At 51.2% G+C, this 6,814-nt stretch overlaps 3 non-coding genes across 3 annotated transcripts; 2 read left to right on the plus strand and 1 right to left on the minus strand.

Moving 5' to 3' along the window:
• Nucleotides 1-344: 344 nt before the first annotated feature.
• Nucleotides 345-535, plus strand: LOC131817291 (U2 spliceosomal RNA). Its single transcript, XR_009348474.1, has one exon. It is a non-coding gene; the product is annotated as a U2 spliceosomal RNA (small nuclear RNA).
• Nucleotides 536-4,501: 3,966 nt separating this feature from the next.
• Nucleotides 4,502-4,692, plus strand: LOC131817296 (U2 spliceosomal RNA). Its single transcript, XR_009348479.1, has one exon. It is a non-coding gene; the product is annotated as a U2 spliceosomal RNA (small nuclear RNA).
• Nucleotides 4,693-6,310: 1,618 nt separating this feature from the next.
• LOC131817292 (U2 spliceosomal RNA) lies at nucleotides 6,311-6,501 on the minus strand. The gene has a single exon (XR_009348475.1). It is a non-coding gene; the product is annotated as a U2 spliceosomal RNA (small nuclear RNA).
• Between the last annotated feature and the right edge of the window lie 313 nt (nucleotides 6,502-6,814).

Here is a 6,814-nt window from a genome sequence, read left to right on the forward strand (position 1 = left end):
TAGGAAACGGGGCTGAAGGAGCTCCGGGACTACGGGTACCGGCGTGCATTTCCGTTCGGAGGTGGGAGGGCAGGAAACCAGGAAACGGCGCGCGTGTGGGCGGGACATGCAAATTAGAAATGACTGTTTCTCCCCGGGACCGATGGGAGCAAAACAGTAAAGAGGGTGAAAGCCCGAAACAGGTTAATGATCTGACAAAGCATGTATGCCTAACGAGCTGTGAGGATGGCGTGCTGTCAAGTTTAAGGGAAGAAGGTGCGAGTTCGTTTGAGGGTGACTTTTCTCACCGTGACCATAAAGACATGCGAGAGGCAGGGTGCCGGCGCGCTCCGGCGGCGTCCGTTATCGCTTCTCGGCCTTTTGGCTAAGATCAAGTGTAGTATCTGTTCTTATCAGTTTAATATCTGATACGTCCTCTATCCGAGGACAATATATTAAATGGATTTTTGGAGCAGGGAGATGGAATAGGAGCTTGCTCCGTCCACTCCACGCATCGACCTGGTATTGCAGTACTTCCAGGAACGGTGCACCCCCCTCGGGGGAATATCGCGGTGTGCAAAGTCAGAGTTAGAGTGGGTGTTTCTGACTCGGCCATGTGGGCGGGGCTGCGTTGGGAGGCAACGGTTTGCAACAATTAGCTTCTCTCTCTTTGCCTAAGTCTTCTTGAGGTTCCCAGGTGTACTTTCTGGTATGTGGGCTTCTCCGAAGAAAAGTGGACGCTAGGGTTTCTGCTAAAAATGCACAGAAACAGCCAACCGCATTTGTCTCTGCAAGGGAGGTGTGATTCAGGGAGTGCCAAGTTACACGCTTTTTTACCCTGGTTAAAAAAAGTCACTGGACCTCAGTGTTCCCTCTTTTCCAGCCCAAATACGGTTGGCCGGGGACGGGGAGGTAAGGAAAAAGGGAGGTTTCAAAAAGAACTTTCATATGCTAAAGAGGACCTACTAGATAGCTAAGGCCTTGCCATTTTCAAGGTAAGGTGGCTCTTCCCCTCAAGCAAGGCGTTAACATTAAGAGCGTCTTGTAAGGAAGTCCAGCCTGTCACACCCAGGAGGTGCGGGCGGGGGTGCCCGGTACCCGTGTCCTCTACTTTTGGCTCTGGTTATGTTCTCAGGGCCCAGTGATCAAGCAGCACATCAGCGGGGAGCCTGCTTCCCCCCGCCCCCAGGCTCTTGGTGTACTGATCTTTCTGTGAAATTATTTAGAAAAAAAAAAAGGTGCTAAGTGTTCCAACAGGATTGCCAAGATGGTTCTTCTTTATAGAAAGGGAACCACAAATCCTTTTCACATCTCTACTGATATTAGTGATAACACTTTTAATGGCTGACTTCTTTTATGATGTGGTAGTTCTTTCTCGGTTGTAGGTGATTATCATAAAGACGCTCATCCCACAAAACTAGGACAGGGAGGTTGTTTGTTCCCTTATCTCTGGTTTCCCCAGGCCTCCACATTTTGAAATTTCTGTGAGCCGATCAAGTCCTACCTGTCCTTAATTAATTCCATCATGTGCCCTCTTTAATGTCCTTCACCCAGTTTCCCCATCCTCCCAAACCCCTCAATTTAACCCATTTCATTCTTTCTGCGCCATAGCTCCTTCTTTAGCTTTTAATTTCAGCTGCGCCATAACTTCCCCCTGCATTTTGAGCTGCGCCATAGCCTTCTTTAGCTTTTCCTCCTTTTTTGCAAGCTCCTTTTGCATCTCGCTCACCTTTTGGCTTTTGGGAGATTTCCCTCCTCTGCTCCTTTCCAAAAGCCAGGGAGCCGTTTGTCCCACTTCTCTCATAAACAAACAAGCTGTTTTATTTTTTAAAGGAGTACCAATTGCTTTAAGGATATCAGAAAGTAGCCCCAGCATTTTATATGTGGCCATCTCGTTTCCCATACCGGAAAGCTTTACTCTCGTCCTTATCCTAGGAAGTTTGCAGCCATCTCTTTTCCCATCCCGGAAAGCTTTCTACGCTCGTCCTGGACTTGAGGAACTTTCCCTGTCACTAGACAGAAATAGGTGCACTCCTTACCTGATCGTTGCCTAACTCCCCGCGTCTCTTCTGCACGAGTTCCCGGGTTTCAGCACCACTTGTCGCTCTCGCCAGCAAGAACGACACGCGTGGAGGCAAACTTCTTTAATGGCTTCTTTTTATCTTCTTCCCCCTCTGGTGCAGCACAGCACGCAGCTCCCGCTGCCCCGCTCGGGCGCCGCCGCCTCCTCCAGGGCCCCGCGCCGCCCCTCGGCGCCCGCCACTGCTGCTGCTGCCTAACCGGAACTGCGCCGCCGCCATGGTCCGGGCTGCGGCCCCCTCAGGCCGGCCGGCGCGGCGCGGCCTGGCTCCCGGCGGGCCCGCCCCTCTACAAGTCCATTCAAGCATATATACACCGGCAGCTTAGCCCGCCTCGCCAATCACCGCAGTGCTCATGCACCTCCCGCGTGAGTGGACCTAAATGAACAGCCAATCATATTCAGTCCCTTACAGCTCTTATAGTAGGCCTCCTGTACTGGCTCCCGACACCCCCGCCTACCAGTTTTTTGAAGAATTTTGTCATTATTGCGGTCTATGGGCCTGGGCTGCCAGGTACTTATCACTTATTTCCTTGTTCATAGACCCCAGTAAAGGCCAAGAATGGAAGCAGGAAGCAAAATAGGAAAACCCCAAGGATGGTATTCAAGGTCCTCAATCTTCAGTATGTTCTCATAGATAGAAAAACTTGCAAAATAGCAACTGATCTTTGACAAACCACCATTAGAGTCCTCCCTGTTTGCTTGCTAATCTTTTTCTGTAGGTAGGTATCCCATGATATAATATTGATTCATTCATTTATTCAACTACGTACACCGGGTGTCCAGTAATGCCAGGCACTGTTCAAAGCGCTGGAGATACAAATGGAAATAAATCACACCCAGATCCGCGCCCTAGGGCTTATGCGCTGTTGAGCTAAAAGGCAATATAAACTCATGTTTAGGTGTCCAGGGATACGCTGCTACGGAATAAAAGAAAGGCAGGTAAGGGAGAACCCGGGGCTCTGGGTGGAGGAGGGAAGGTTGAGGATCAGGATTACAGGCGGGCGGTTCATAGTCCCCCTTTGGAGTTGAGGAGGCTACAGAGAAGTGACTTGCCTGAGGTAGTTTCCCTGCCTTTGGTTCTCCAGGCGGGCGGTTCATAGTCCCCCTTTGGAGTTGAGGAGGCTACAGAGAAGTGACTTGCCTGAGGTAGTTTCCCTGCCTTTGGTTCTCCAGGATACAGTCTACAGCAAACCTGTCTCCTTATCCCCAGTAATGATGTGCAGTAATTTCTCATCTCCCCAGCTCCCCGTTTAGAGATAAGGGACAGAAGGGGGAGGGTGAATCGAGGAGGCCAAGGTATACAGTAGGTCCCACTGGGTATCGGATCCAACGCTCTCAGGGCCTGCACGGGTGGCGGCTTCCACCCTGTCTGCGGGAAGGACTCCTGTGTCACTCTGGGCAGCACTTCATCTCCTCATGGGCTGGGCACACAAGCATCACGTCTCCTGTCTCCTTGGTGCCCTTTCTAGGCCGTGCGCTCTCGGCTTCCCAGGCCCAGCCAGCCTCTTCCACGAAGCCCATGGTCTCGGGCACGTTGCTTCACCTGTCTGCCTCAACTGCCCCATGCGTAGGCAAACTTGCCAAGTCTGAGATGAAGAAAGCACTGAGCCCAGGTGTGACCCCTATCAAGGCAGCGGCTTAATCCACTGAGCCACCCAGGCGCCCTCTATCAAGGAACGTTTGTCTTTTATCGTGTTCCTTGCTCAATCTAACTCTAACCCTAACCCAGAACCCATATTCTCAGCGACTGACACCAAGGTCACCACATTAACTACGTCTGCTTTCCCTAAATCCCATCAAGGAGGTCTGAAGGCGACCACTTCTCCACTGGGGAAACTGAGGCTCAGGAGGTTAGGGAGTGTGTCCTAGGGCCCTGCGGATGGGGCAGGGTGGCCACGATATCAGGGCTCAGTCTCGGCGCCCCGCCTTGTCTCTGGAGCCCTTCCCAGATGGCCACAGCCCAGCGCTTCTCCGCTGGTCCCCAGCCGCGGGGACCCAGCCAGCCCGCAGCAGGGTCCTAAGGTGATGCGCCGACGAGTTTCGCGGAAACTCGGACCACTCTGCGCCAGCCCCCGTCCTCCCCTGGGACATCCCCACTTATCTGGGTCTTCCCCTCACGCCAGCAAGGGCTTCCCAGCAAACCCGAGCTCTGCTTCCACCCGGGTTCCTCTCCGGCGCGGCCACGCCTCCGTGCGCGGAAGGGGCGGGGCATTCAAATTAGAAACGGCGAACGGCGCGAGCGACAAAGCGACGACAGAAGCACCATTTCTGTGTTCAGGTGTAGAGAATGGACATGTGTGAGGCCCGGCGTCCTGAGCGATGGCCGCCATAGCGCTGTCGGCGAGGGGAGGGAAGCGAGGCGTGGGCCGTGCGCGCCGTGGCTCGCCGTGAGTGCAATATGGATGGCGACTTGGCGGTGACAGCGAGGGACGGGTGCTTGGTATCGCTTCTCGGCCTTTTGGCTAAGATCAAGTGTAGTATCTGTTCTTATCAGTTTAATATCTGATACGTCCTCTATCCGAGGACAATATATTAAATGGGTTTTTGGAGCAGGGAGATGGAATAGGAGCTTGCTCCGTCCACTCCACGCATCGACCTAGTATTGCAGTACTTCCAGGAACGGTGCACCCCCTCGGGGGTCAAAATTCGTGGTTCACAATAACAGAGCTTATTTTCGGGTGTTCGTAGTTAGCGGTTTTTATCTATTTGTCTTGTGTATTCCACTAGGTGCTATGTATGGTCTCTGTGGGTCGTACTCTCTATTTTGAGTGTACTGAAGGTAGGGCACCATTCAATCTTGGTTTATTTAAGGTTTTGGGAAGCAGCGTTAGGGAAGTGCGTGTCTGGGTTTGTCAAATAGATTCCCCTGTTTTTTAACTCCCAGAACAATTAAAATGGGGCAGTTTTTTGGGTCCTTTATTAAAACAAACTGGCAGGGTCCTGGGCATTTCTGTTCCTGTCTTTGCTAAACCTGACTTTAAATCGAGTGAGTTTCTCTCTTTTCGAAGCTGTTTTCTCATGTGTTGAACAAGGATAGTTTGACCTACTTTATTACTGTGTGGATGAGATTAAGGGACTCACCAAATGGTAAAACCACCAGCCAAGAGTAAGGGAGAAGAGAGAGAAAGCTGAAATTGGGCGCTGGCAGCCCCAGTTTCTTCAAATGGAAAATACCATAAATAACACTTTTTCTCCTTGGAATCCTTGAAAGAATGAAATGAGTTAAATTGAGGGGTTTGGGAGGATGGGGAAACTGGGTGAAGGACATTAAAGAGGGCACATGATGGAATTAATTAAGGACAGGTAGGACTTGATCGGCTCACAGAAATTTCAAAATGTGGAGGCCTGGGGAAACCAGAGATAAGGGAACAAACAACCTCCCTGTCCTAGTTTTGTGGGATGAGCGTCTTTATGATAATCACCTACAACCGAGAAAGAACTACCACATCATAAAAGAAGTCAGCCATTAAAAGTGTTATCACTAATATCAGTAGAGATGTGAAAAGGATTTGTGGTTCCCTTTCTATAAAGAAGAACCATCTTGGCAATCCTGTTGGAACACTTAGCACCTTTTTTTTTTTCTAAATAATTTCACAGAAAGATCAGTACACCAAGAGCCTGGGGGCGGGGGGAAGCAGGCTCCCCGCTGATGTGCTGCTTGATCACTGGGCCCTGAGAACATAACCAGAGCCAAAAGTAGAGGACACGGGTACCGGGCACCCCCGCCCGCACCTCCTGGGTGTGACAGGCTGGACTTCCTTACAAGACGCTCTTAATGTTAACGCCTTGCTTGAGGGGAAGAGCCACCTTACCTTGAAAATGGCAAGGCCTTAGCTATCTAGTAGGTCCTCTTTAGCATATGAAAGTTCTTTTTGAAACCTCCCTTTTTCCTTACCTCCCCGTCCCCGGCCAACCGTATTTGGGCTGGAAAAGAGGGAACACTGAGGTCCAGTGACTTTTTTTAACCAGGGTAAAAAAGCGTGTAACTTGGCACTCCCTGAATCACACCTCCCTTGCAGAGACAAATGCGGTTGGCTGTTTCTGTGCATTTTTAGCAGAAACCCTAGCGTCCACTTTTCTTCGGAGAAGCCCACATACCAGAAAGTACACCTGGGAACCTCAAGAAGACTTAGGCAAAGAGAGAGAAGCTAATTGTTGCAAACCGTTGCCTCCCAACGCAGCCCCGCCCACATGGCCGAGTCAGAAACACCCACTCTAACTCTGACTTTGCACACCGCGATATTCCCCCGAGGGGGGTGCACCGTTCCTGGAAGTACTGCAATACCAGGTCGATGCGTGGAGTGGACGGAGCAAGCTCCTATTCCATCTCCCTGCTCCAAAAATCCATTTAATATATTGTCCTCGGATAGAGGACGTATCAGATATTAAACTGATAAGAACAGATACTACACTTGATCTTAGCCAAAAGGCCGAGAAGCGATAACGGACGCCGCCGGAGCGCGCCGGCACCCTGCCTCTCGCATGTCTTTATGGTCACGGTGAGAAAAGTCACCCTCAAACGAACTCGCACCTTCTTCCCTTAAACTTGACAGCACGCCATCCTCACAGCTCGTTAGGCATACATGCTTTGTCAGATCATTAACCTGTTTCGGGCTTTCACCCTCTTTACTGTTTTGCTCCCATCGGTCCCGGGGAGAAACAGTCATTTCTAATTTGCATGTCCCGCCCACACGCGCGCCGTTTCCTGGTTTCCTGCCCTCCCACCTCCGAACGGAAATGCACGCCGGTACCCGT

Source organism: Mustela lutreola, chromosome 15 (genome assembly GCF_030435805.1).
Source record: "Mustela lutreola isolate mMusLut2 chromosome 15, mMusLut2.pri, whole genome shotgun sequence".
In the NCBI taxonomy this organism is placed as follows: domain Eukaryota; kingdom Metazoa; phylum Chordata; class Mammalia; order Carnivora; family Mustelidae; genus Mustela; species Mustela lutreola.